A 10,365-nucleotide genomic window follows, 5' to 3' on the forward strand; every position below is an offset into this window, starting at 1 on the left:
GAGTTCAGTTAAATCCATCACATAAAATGGAAGAAATTTTATTTACAGCCCACGTGTAAATCTGCATATTTCAAGCCTAGATACTAGTCTGATAGAGTTTGTGGTTGGATGTGAAAAGTGCTGCTCACAGTCGATCCCCACGCAGCCTGAAGGAGCTTGAACAGCTTATCAAGTAAGTGGAGCAAAACTGAACTGTCCAGATGGGCAGGACTGGTGGGGTGAATATTTATTTCATGTTAAATATTTTCACTCAATCGTCATTATTTTTGGAGAAATCAATTTTCACTTTAACATTATATGTTTTTGGTATTTTTTTTAATTTTAGAACCTGGTGAATGGGAAAACTGTTTTTATTGTGTCTATCTACATGAAACCCTGGAACAAAAAGAGGGGGTACTTCCTGTTTTTACAACAGTAGGAGAGGCTAGCAAAAATATTACAGAGGAAGGCAAAAATAAAAGGAGCTGAGCTGAAACCAGGTTGAGAATTTTGCTCCTGTTTATGTAGAAGCTGACATTGGCAGCACTAGCTAGCTTTAGGCTGACATTGGCAGCACTAGCTAGCATTAGACTGGCATTGGCAGCACTAGCTAGCATTAGGCTGGCATTGGCAGCACTAGCTAGCTTTAGACTGGCATTGGCAGCAATAGCTAGCATTAGGCTGACATTGGCAGCAATAGCTACCTTTAGACTGACATTGGCAGCACTAGCTAGCTTTAGACTGACATTGGCAGCAATAGCTACCTTTAGACTGACATTGGCAGCACTAGCTAGCTTTAGACTGACATTGGCAGCAATAGCTACCTTTAGACTGACATTGGCAGCACTAGCTAGCTTTAGGCTGGCATTGGCAGCACTAGCTAGCTTTAGGCTGCAACAGGAAGTTACAAATGTAGCAGCTGAAAGGTTTTTAACTTAAAAAGTGATAAGGACATTTTCTATCAATATTCACCATTTTGCAAGGCTTGCACAGAGAAGTATTTCTGCGTGCTCTAGTATTTGTGTTTTAGATAACTAATCAGTCTGTATTTGACCAGTCATCAAATACAGACTGATGACTGTATTTTCAATGACAATCATCAGTGATTGCTGATGACTGATGCTGGTAACCAATTTTCAACAAAATAAATGTCCTTCTGCTGTAATAGGTCAGACATTCAGTTACGTGGAAATGTTGAAAGCATGTTTTCTGCAGGAGGAAGAAAATTACAACTGAAAGGTCTTTTGAAAGAGTGAATAATTAGAAAAAGATTTTGTGTTTCTGTTCGATATTATTTCATTAATATTCCTAATGACCTGTAGAAAAGGAATGCGGTTAATAAAGCGCAAACTTTTCTCTTTTAGATATCTAAACCAAACTTTACTTATTTTTTCATAAGATATTTTCAGTTCATTGTTTACATATTGCAAAATAAACTACAATTGAATTGAAATGGTGAGAACATATTAAAGTACATTCTGGGAGCATCACTAGCTCTCGTCTAGAAAAGTTCTTATAAAAATCTGACCTGCTAAAATTTATGATCCTGAAAAACACCTACAGGTCATATGTACAAATGGTGTTTGTCAAAAACAAGCCAGGGGCTTGTTCTGGTGTCTGTCAGGTCCTGCGGTATATCAATAGTCTAAATAATGATTCAGACAGAAAACAACAGGGCTTCAAGCTGGTGTTTTTTCCTCTGTTTGAAGAGGACATATCGCTCCCCGCTGTCACCATGGAAACCAAATTGTACTAGAAATTCCTGTTGACTCACATCGAGGGTCTCACTCAAAGCAAAAATATTCAAGTCAAAGTGGTGCAGATGCCCCGCGGCGCCGCTTTTCTGCTCAAAAACCTTTTACCGGGACATAAATATCTCGGACTCAGGTAAGCAGCCATGACAACCTGAAGCCCGCCGTGTGTCATAGCGGCCGTAGACAGGAGCGCACGCACACACACACACACACACACCCACACACGCATTGTTTTTTTTTCTACTCTGTCTCAGCCCACGGTTCACACTCCTGCACTCCCATCATCCTGGGCTCTTCCTTTCACAGCACCCTCCACCACAATAATTGTCTCAACTCCTTTCCCCTCTCTCCCACGTCTGTGCGCTCCCCGAGAGATGTAACCATGGAAACTGGCCACAACTGATGGGCCTGAAACGTCAGGATTGGCATACACAATCGGCCGGTGCGTGCGTGCGCGCAGACAAACACACACATGCTGGCAATTATTGTGCTCATTCATTATTATGCAAGACACTCTAGGCTGCATGTTATTGTGACTGTATGGGTTAGGAAAACCGCAAAGCGCCTTACATGTGAAATTTATGTTTAAATATGCGGAGAGAGTGTCATATTTTAGTGGAAGATTACCAGCACATTAACTGACAAGGAGACCATGAAAAGAAATCCAATTTCTGTAATTCGGTGTGTTTAATTAAAAAGAAAAAGGGGATATGCTGAAGGGCTCGTCGTAGTTTGTCTGCAGCCAAACATTCCTGCCAAATATTAAAACAGATTATTTTCAAACGTATTCGTACCTTGTGAAATGTTTTCAGGGGCTTTAATATAACTGGGACTTTATGCGATTGATATATATGCTATCAGATCAAAATTGCCAAGCAGAATTTAATTATATCTTATCCGTAAGCTCAACATTATTGAATAATCAAGAAATTCCACCCAATGGGAATTCCTTACCATACATGTCTAAGGTAAGAACTGTGTCACACAAACATAATTGAATCAATAATTCTTAAAATCTAATTAATTGTTCAGTTTTGGAGCCTTTAGACTCTATTGGAATTTAAAATTTTAGGCAATCGTTACTGTTTAGCTGTCAGCTACGTAAAGAGGCAGTTCGACGCTGTGAATCTCACCATGATAGGCTGAAATGTAAACAACCATCTCTCTGCTGTGAAGAAATAAGCTGCCAGGCTGAACAAAGCAGCTGGTAACGTAAAGTCAATGTGTGGAAGTGTGGTCGACTGAATGGCTTCGTTCACCATCTCCTACAACTACAATTCTAAAATGGAGCAGAAAATGGTCATTCACAACTTCTCGTTCTGTTCACTGATTGGTCCAGATGAACATTCTACCGGAGTAATCCACTGTAATTGGAGAACGTGAAGATGGAACAGAGGAGGAAGATGAGAATTAAGCGGAAGTGGAAAGGAAGGCAGCGGCCAAGAGTATTAATGCTGCAAAAAGTATATTATAACTATTTTACACACTGAATATACGTACATCCAGCATAAACACATCACCTTTAACACTCAATAACATCATTGTGCAGGAAAAAACGCAGGTTTCAGAGTTAATAAGATCAGCTTCAGACTTACCCTCTGCTTTATGTTGGTAATAAATCCCGTAAATAAATAAATAAATAAAATAAACTGAAGTGTGTGACGGTAATGTGGCAAAACGTGGAAAAGTACAATTGGGGATGAATTCTTTAGCGAGTGTAGAAATTCTGTACTTATCCACTATTATAATCTGCTTTTCTATTCTTTCCGTTTTCCTTGCAAATCTTCAGACGGTTGTAGAAGTGGAAGTGTTGTGTTAGCAAAGCGTTTGGGTCCAAGAATGTGTCAAACCTGTTCACACTTATGTTTTTATGTGGACCGTGGATCGTCTGTCCAGACGGAGAGGCGACTGTGACTCACTCTGACTGTCAGCTCTCGCCTCATTTATATTAATATCCATCACATTCATCTCAACTAACCGCATATTTTACTTCCAGCTAATGGTTTAACTCGAGACATAAAAAATTCTGTCCAACTGCTTGCGATGTTTCAGTCAGACAGGGCCTGCTTCCCCAAAAATTTAATTACATCACGTATTTTACAAATGACGCTTTTAGGTATGAAGGTTTTTCCCTCCTGCTTATTTAATTTCTGCTTTCAGTCTGACGTTCAACAAAAAGCATCAGTATAAATCTCTACGGTACAATTATAGTTTAATCCTGAAATACAAGCGACAAAAGAAGAAGAGAGAAGTGTACAAACGCGTGCAAGTACAAGCGTGAACACGTGTAGGAAATCCTGCATCCTATGACGCATTCCTATCATTGTACAAGCACCTAATTAGCACGTTGCATATGAAAAACAACAGAAAATAGCGTGTGGGTGAAGCCAGAGGCCTGCGGCGCTGCAAAAGGGCAGAAAAAGGTGACAAATGAAAAGCGCTCCGTCGTCTGAGTGCACATCTCTGATTGCATGTGGGGAGAGGCATCACCTGCAGAATAAATGCGAGGTGAATCATAATGGAAAGGAGGCACATATTTGTATATAACACTATTGTCAGAAACCGGTTTTTAATTTGTTTGGAGACAAAAAGAACAAAAAAAGAGTCATAATCAACGACAGCAGACAACGTGCGGCACGAGTCAGACCAGAGATCGTGGCAACAAATCGTGGATTTTGGTTTTTTTTTTCCTTTAAAGGAGGCAGCTGCTTAGAAACGAGCAGCGTTTTAACTGCAGCAGGTTGCCTGGAAGAGTTTAAATGAAGATACTGTGACGGCTACCCGCTGCAGTTTCATCGGCTTCACGACTTCCTATTTCATAGTTTTTATGCGACAAACCAAGTCAAAGCAACTCGCACCAAGGCCGTAGTTTATCGTTGGAGGGGGGGACACATATCGGAAACCTGACAGATCAATAAATAGCTTGAGGAGAAATGTCAAACAATGTTGTTACTCTAATCTGACCCCTTGTAATGCGTAATCTCACGCGTTACTATGTACAATCCAATAATCAGATTAAAGTTACTATCCAAGTTACTGTGTGTTACTATATTTGTATTTTTTTTTTTTAGTAAACACATATTGTTGCTTTCTTCTTTTTCCTTGGGGAGTTACCATGTGTAACACCAGCGACACAAACGTAAACAATGGAGGGACAAGAGATGCACATTTTCTAGCTGATGGATGAATTTTTCATTCCATAATCAAGTTACTTTTTCAAAGTAACGATGCCACCCCTGGTAATAAATTAACTATCATATCTGTCACAATAGCGAATTTTGATGGCCGATAAATTGTTCCAGAAGTTATTGCGATAAACGATAATATTGCTGTTTTGAGACAATTTTTAAGTAATATAATGGTAATGGCAAAATAATAATGCAAGAACACAATCTGAAAGATCAGCATCATGCGATTAATTGATTTATCATCTCAAGGTGACAAACTGCCCCAAAAACATCTTCTTCCATTTCCTTTTGAACAAAATGGCTTCAGTCTTTCATCAAGCAAAATGGCTTCCACAATGAACACTCACTTTATCATTTGCCTCACAATTAGCAAGATAAATACTCTGGCAGTACGCACAAGCTAGCCACCAGATTCTGATCAAATTTATTGGTCAATTAAAACCGGTTAATACTCAATAAACTAATTGAAGACCTCACCAGAGCTTCCTTAGTCTCTTGAAATTTCTTCCACAGCATCACTATTCTGGCACTGCAATTCTCCGTTCAGAGGGGGGAGGAGGCGTTGTGGTGCGCCTTCAAAATAAAAGCACGCGAGCGGAAGATTTCAAAATTAAATATTTTTCGCAGTTGCAGTGAAATTATCAGGGGGGACAAATGCGCCTGCCTCCAATATCTACACGCCCCCCACCCACGTGTCATCTAAAGAAACGCCTTTAGATGAACTGCAAATGAAAAAGACTTTCCTCCTTGATGATTAGAGACGCCAGGTTTTGATTTCTCAACAGACTTACATTCAGGTAGCGTTTGTTTGCTAATCATAGGTAACTTTAAAGGCACTAATTTTTATTTGGCGGTATGAGAATGTTAAATGCACACCATACATTTCTTTTTTTTTTTTTACTTTTAAAAAGATTTAGAAATCATCCACTTCACAATAACATTACTTTTTGTTGCCCTATCACCTAAAACCCCAATAAAATACTTGTAAAATAGCATAACATAGAAAGGTTTCTATGTAAATTCCTTTTTTTTTTTAACAAAGACTTTATTTTATCAGATCAATATTCAAAATCAATGATTAATACAATAAGTCAGAAACAACAATTTCCAATACAACCAGACAAACAGTTGAACAACAACAACCAAACAAGTCGGCGAGCTGAAGATCAAGGATTTTTTACATGGGGGGTGAAATAAAAGAAAAATCTTTCTCGAGTGACTTTTGTCTTTATTATAACGGAGATATGTGTTAAATCTACATATAAAATATGTGCCTGTGTGTTTACATTTATCTTACTTACTACAATATTAATTGGAAATATGTCTTCAAAGGGTTCCATCTTTTCTTAAATAAGTCAGTGGACAAGTTTAATTTTGCTGTTATTTTCTCCATCGTATAAACGTTCACTAGTTTCTCTTTCCATTGATTTACAGTAGGGGGTAAAAGTTTATACCAACATACTGTTATCATTTTTTTGGCTACGAGAACAAGGATTCCAAACAAGTACTGTTCTTCTTTACTTAAATTATTTGGGGGAATTCCCAGAACAAAGATCCGGGGGTTCCAATCAATATAAGTGTGCAAAATATTTGAAATTTCCTCTCTAATTCCCTCCCAAAATTTCTTAATCTTTGGGCAATCCCAAAAGACATGAGTGTGATCTCCAACTAGTCCGCACTGTCTCCAGCACAAATTTGATTTAGCTTGATCAAATTTGGAAATAATATATGGAGTTTTGAAATATCTAACGATTATTTTCCAATAAAATTCTTTCCATGTTGGACTGTTAGTCAGTTTATGTCCAGTTGCACACACTTGCTCCCACTCTTCATCTTCAATCACAACATTCATTTCTAGTTCCCATCTTTCTTTTATCCCAGGAGATCCCGTCGACAGACATGATTGTAAGCATTTGTATAAATTCGACACAGTATTATTAGATTTTTTTTCTTTGGTGATCTTTATAAAGAATAATTCTAAATCAGTAGGTCGTGACTTAAGAAGGGACCATTCGGTGTGGGACATCAGGTAACTTCGCAACTGTAAATATCTATAAAAATCAGATGTGCTCAATCCATACTTCTCCTTAATCTGGCTAAAAGATTTCAGAATCTCCCCTTCAAACAAGTCATCAATAAAAATTAAGTTCTTGCTTTGCCAGGTTCGAAATCCTGGATCTTGTCGCCCTGGTTTAAAGTCTATTATATCCAAAATTTTTGTAGCTCTGGATATAGATTGAGGAGCTTTCATATTTTTTCTAATCATGTTTAAAGTCCTTTGAGTGCTTTTCATCCATAAATTTGTAATTTTGTACTTGTGCCAGATTTCAGTCGAGCAGAATACAAGGGCCTGTAAAGAAAGTTTAGGGCTTGCGCTCTGTTCCAATGTCAGCCATGTTGTTTCTTTATTCTGTGTTAGCCAGCCTACACTTGCATGTAGTTGTGCTGCCCAGTAATATAATTTTAAGTTTGGTACATTAAGACCTCCATAAGGTTTACCACTGGTCAATTGAGTAAGTTTTATTCTGGCCTTTCTCTTCTGCCAAATAAATGTAGAAATCATTTTTTGCATTTTATTTAATTTTGTCGTTGGAATCCAAATAGGAAGGGCCATAAACAAATACAACAATCTAGGGAGAATATTCATTCTGATTGATTCAATCCTTCCAAAAAAGGAAAGCGGTAAAATATCCCATCTATCTAAGTCTTTTTGAATTTGGTCCAATAGCTTCCCAAAATTTGCCTTATATAATTTGGAAACATCCGTGGTAATATTGATTCCCAAATATCGAAATCCGTCAGGTGACCAGTTGAAATTCACTGATTTGGATAGTTCTGCGGGCCAGGAGCCTCTTAGCATCATGGCCTCTGACTTTGATTCATTAACTTTGTATCCTGAGACCACACCAAAGTCCTTCAAACATTTTAAAATATTTGGTATAGAAGTTATTGGGTCTCTTATATACAGAATGACGTCATCAGCATACAGTGATAGTTTGTGAGTCCTGATTTTATCTGGTATGCCTAGAACTGATGAGTCTGTTCTTATTAATTCTGCTAGTGGTTCTATGCTGATAGCAAACAGGATCGGTGAAAGGCAGCAACCCTGACGAGTTCCTCTTTTTAAGGGGAAACTTTCTGACATATAACCATTAGCGCGTACTCTAGAGGTTGGACTGGAGTACAGCACCCCAAACCAACTGATAAAGTTTTCATTAAAGCCCATCTTCAATAGAACCTGCTTCAGGAACAACCAATCCACCCGATCGAATGCCTTCTCGGCGTCTAGGCCGAGAAGCATGGATGTGTGAGGGCTTTGTTGACCAATTGAAATTATATTTAGGGTACGTCTGATATTATTTATTCCGAGTCTATTGGGAATAAAGCCTGTCTGATCAGGATTGATAAGTTTATTAATAATCTTTTGTAGTCTTTTGGCCAAGATGGCACTTAAAATCTTAACGTCATTACACAGCAGACTTATTGGTCTGTACGAGGCGCATTGTGTGGGGTCTTTACCTTCTTTGTATATGACCGAGATAATTGCTTCTGCCCATGTTTTAGGTGGATCTTTGGAACCTAGAGCATAATTAAACACTCTGTATAAGAGTGGGATAAGCTCAGCCTGAAAGCATTTATAGAATTCTCCTGGAAATCCGTCCGCTCCAGGTGATTTATTATTTTTAAGCTTTCCTATAACAGATTTTATCTCTTCTTCGGTAATTGTCCCCACTAATGATTTAGCCTCCTCCTCGTCAAGTTTATTAAGATTAATTCGTTGCAAAAATTGCCTAATTTTATTTAATTTGTTAGGATTAGTCTCCGAATTATATAGTTGTCTATAGTATTTTGAAAATGCGTTTGCGATTTCTTTGGGATGAGATACTAGTTTTTTGGATACTGGGCACGTAATTTTTTGAACGGTTCGACTTGCCTGCGATTTTCTTAGTTGAAATGCTAATAGTCTACTTGCTTTATTTCCCTGCTCATAGTATTTTTGGTTTGTGAAACGTAAAGCGCCCTCTGCTTTATAAGTTAGTAACTCATTCAAATCTTGTCTACATTTTCTAAGTTCCTGTAATACATTATCTTCATTTGTTCTTTTATGTTTAATCTCAAGTTTCTTAATCTGTTCTTGTAAGTTTTCTTGTTTTTTCTCACGTTCCTTTTTAACTTTTGAAGAGAATGAAATAATTTTACCCCTCAAGTATGCTTTGGCTGTGTCCCATAGAGTAGATGGTGAAATCTCGTCCTTATCATTAATATCTAAAAAAAACTTTAATTCGTCTTTTATATATCGGATTGTCTCCGGATTATTTAAAAGTGATACATTCAATCTCCATAACTTAAAAGGTTTCTCCAGGTCGACATTTAAAGACATTATCACAGGTCCATGATCTGAGATAGTTTGAGGTTCAATATGACAGTCCACCACTCTGTGAGTTGCTTGTTTGGGAACGCAAAAGAAGTCTATTCTGGAATGGCTTCTATGAACTTTTGAGAAGTGAGTATAATCTCTGATCTTTGGATGTTTTGCACGCCATATATCAACCAGCCCCAACTCCTCCAATAGGCTCTTCAACGCTTTTGTTTTTGATAATTGATATTTTTGTTCTAATGGAAATTTGTCCATGTAATGATTCAAGACACAATTAAAGTCTCCACCTAAAATAATCGTTCCTTTTGAATGACCCGCTAAAATTTGGGCTAGCTCTTTAAAAAAACCTGGATTATCCTCATTTGGGGCGTAAATATTCATAATTGTAAGAGTGGTTCCTCCAACTGAACCAACAACCATTATCCAGCGGCCTTCTTTATCTTTGAGTACGTTTTCTGCTACAAAGCATAAAGAATTATGAAACAGTATTGCTACTCCTCTTTTTTTGTAGTTTCCATAGGATGCGCTAAATATCTGTCCCACCCAGTCTCTCTTTAATTTAGCATGTTCTATCTCATTTAAATGAGTTTCTTGTAAAAGCCCAATTGTACAATTCAACCTTTTTAATTGCATTAGAATTTTTTTCCTTTTTATAACGTGATTTACTCCATTAATATTGTAAGTAACAATTTTCAAAGTCGTCATATTTATATGAAAACAAAAAAAAAGTTACATCCCTCCAGTAATATATTGATCCCTATGCAAATATCTCTAACATTCAAAATCAGCTCGCCGAAAAACAATGAACAGAATGAACAAGTAGTCAGATCTTCATCTTCACAGAACTTCCAAGTATTCCATGTGCTGCGCTTTTGGAAAACACAGGCAGCACACTCCTGATGTAAAATGGACAGGGATAATGGCCTCCCTGGGCGGAGTACACCTTGTGTGTAAGCAGTAGACCACATAGTCTCCTATTCTACTGCACTAAATGCCCAATAAAAAAAAGAAAAAAAAGGGAAAAAAGTAAAACACTCACTGCGAATACGCCAACCGATAGTCCATA

The sequence above is a fragment of the Xiphophorus hellerii genome, chromosome 11 (assembly GCF_003331165.1).
Source record: "Xiphophorus hellerii strain 12219 chromosome 11, Xiphophorus_hellerii-4.1, whole genome shotgun sequence".
NCBI lineage: Eukaryota > Metazoa > Chordata > Actinopteri > Cyprinodontiformes > Poeciliidae > Xiphophorus > Xiphophorus hellerii.